The sequence below is a fragment of the Monopterus albus genome, unplaced genomic scaffold (assembly GCF_001952655.1).
Source record: "Monopterus albus unplaced genomic scaffold, M_albus_1.0 scaffold40.1, whole genome shotgun sequence".
In the NCBI taxonomy this organism is placed as follows: Eukaryota; Metazoa; Chordata; class Actinopteri; order Synbranchiformes; family Synbranchidae; genus Monopterus; species Monopterus albus.
Window position 1 is genome coordinate 6,446,371 of NW_018127920.1, and position 2,330 is coordinate 6,448,700.

The following is a 2,330-nucleotide window of genomic DNA, read 5'->3' on the forward strand; positions in this document are numbered from 1 at the left end:
TAGGGGTGGCATGATGGAGCGGTGGTTAGTGCTGCTGCCTCACAGAAAGAAGGTTCTGGGTTTGAGCCTTGGCTGACCTAAGGCCTTTCTGTGTGGAGTCTGGTTGTTCTCCCTTTGCCTGCATGGGTTCTCTCCGGCTTCCCCCCCAAGTCCAAAGACATGCAGTTTAGGTTGATTGGTGACTCTAAACTGCCCATAGGAGTGAGTGTGGTTGTTTACATTTCAGCCCTGTGATAGACTGGCGACCTGTCCAGGGTGTACCCCAACTCTCACCCAGTGTCCGCTCGGATTAAATAATGGATGGATGGATGGGCAGATTTTTTATGACCCTGTCAGTCAAAATGACAGACAATGAGAAAGTCTAGTGTGACCTCTGCAACACACTGTTAGAAAGTTTGAAAAATAAAATGGTGAGAGCTGTGTTAGTTGTGTTTATTGTAGACCTTGATGACTCTGACTTTTGACTTGATTCAGGTTATTCTTTGATGACTCGAGACTTGACTCAGACTCGAACACTGGGGACTCATCTACAATGCTTTTTTAATTTATATACACACATAAAACCAGCAATATCAGACAATAAACCATTCAATGATAAAGGATCAGCTAAATAAAGATAATACCAGTGAGAGGATTAAAAAATGCTTTACTTTCATGTGATACCAGTCAGTCAGCACATGCAGTAGGTTGCCTGACCTGTAGTGGCTACTGAGAAACTCCAAAGGTTCGATTCATGTTGCCTAGTAACCCGTAATTATACAGGGTAATTATCGGTAACAATCGAACTTCCACATGAACAACAGATAGTAAAACCTAGGGTACATCCTAATTCCTCTTTTTAATCATTTGATATTCATTTTTCATCAGTCCTCAAGACAAAAGTCATTCCTTCCTGTCTACAGCCTCAAAGAACTTCTCAAGGCTCTTATACCCTAGGCTGCCTGGAGGAGCCATGAGCAAGGATCCACGAGAGCATCCTTTGCAGATGTTTTTATGGGTCCACATATCCCTTCATCAGAAATCAACTGATGGCTGGATGCTTCAGATAAAGGATCAAATGGACAGACATTTCATATGTCAAAAAATGTGTTTACTCAATTCATCCTACTGCACATTGTTTCCTTGCATCTTCTCCTCACACTTTATCCATGAGAGACTGAGACACGGGGAAACATGGATGCAATTAGGAGAATTGAGATGCACCCAATGTGCTTCCTCAATTCCTCTCTTTTCTGTGCATCTTTCATAGGAGAGATTAAGATGTGAGGATAAGACGCAAGTGACTGAAAACAAAGTGACATTTTAAGGTAACGAGAAGCATCCTTGTCTCCTCTCCTTGACTAAAACAACTGCAAGCTTTCCAACTCGTCATTTGTCTGAACAGAATTCCAAGGACTTTCTCTGGCAAACGTATTTATCACCAATTTCATGGCCTATAATAGCACACCACAGGCCTTTATATGATTCAGACATTAACAGCTGATATATCTGTGTTACAGCACTGTTCAGCAGAGGAACGTTATATTCCTGGCTCTCTTCCTTGTAATGTATACCTCCTCCAGTGAAGTAATGAAGATGGCATTTCTCCTGCAGGGTAGATCTCACTGCATTTTAACAATATATAGGGGCAATGACTTTACTGTTATAATTAAGTACATATATCATAGCTCACACCAGCATGAGGTTTGAAGGATGCTGATGTATTTGCTTTAATGCTGCTCATGTGTTGAGTAATGATATTCACTATGTTTGCTGGCTAAAAATGACTTTGCTCATTTCCAGCCATTTAATGTTTAATCCTGGGTACCTCTAGATTAGCTTTGCACCCATCATAACTCCAAATACTCCAAGTAATTATTTCAAAACCACAAAACCAGAGAGCCTCTCCCTAAAAGGAGAGGATAGTTGAACACACACAGCTCCTGCTGCTGGTGTTGCCTCAAAACTGAACAGCACAACAAACCACAGCGGCATTAATTAATTTGAATTTCTCGTCCATAGATGGGTAAACAATGGTAATGGTATATGTACTGATGAAAAGACCGATGATGACTTACTGCTGTAACATTGTAGATAAGTTAAAAAAAACAAGGAAAAGCACGCAATGCGCTCTTTATGGAATTGTATGTCAAGATGGAACATTCTCTCCGCTGAAACCTGGAGTGATGATGCAGTTGTAGCATTAGCAGCTCAGTAGCAAAGAAACCCAAATGTAACTTAAAAACAATACTTAGTAAATCACCTGGAAGTCAGCATCGCCCTGATTCCCTTGAAAAACAGCCAAAGGGATTTTTTATAGGCTTCTGGATTGATTGATTGATTGATTGATT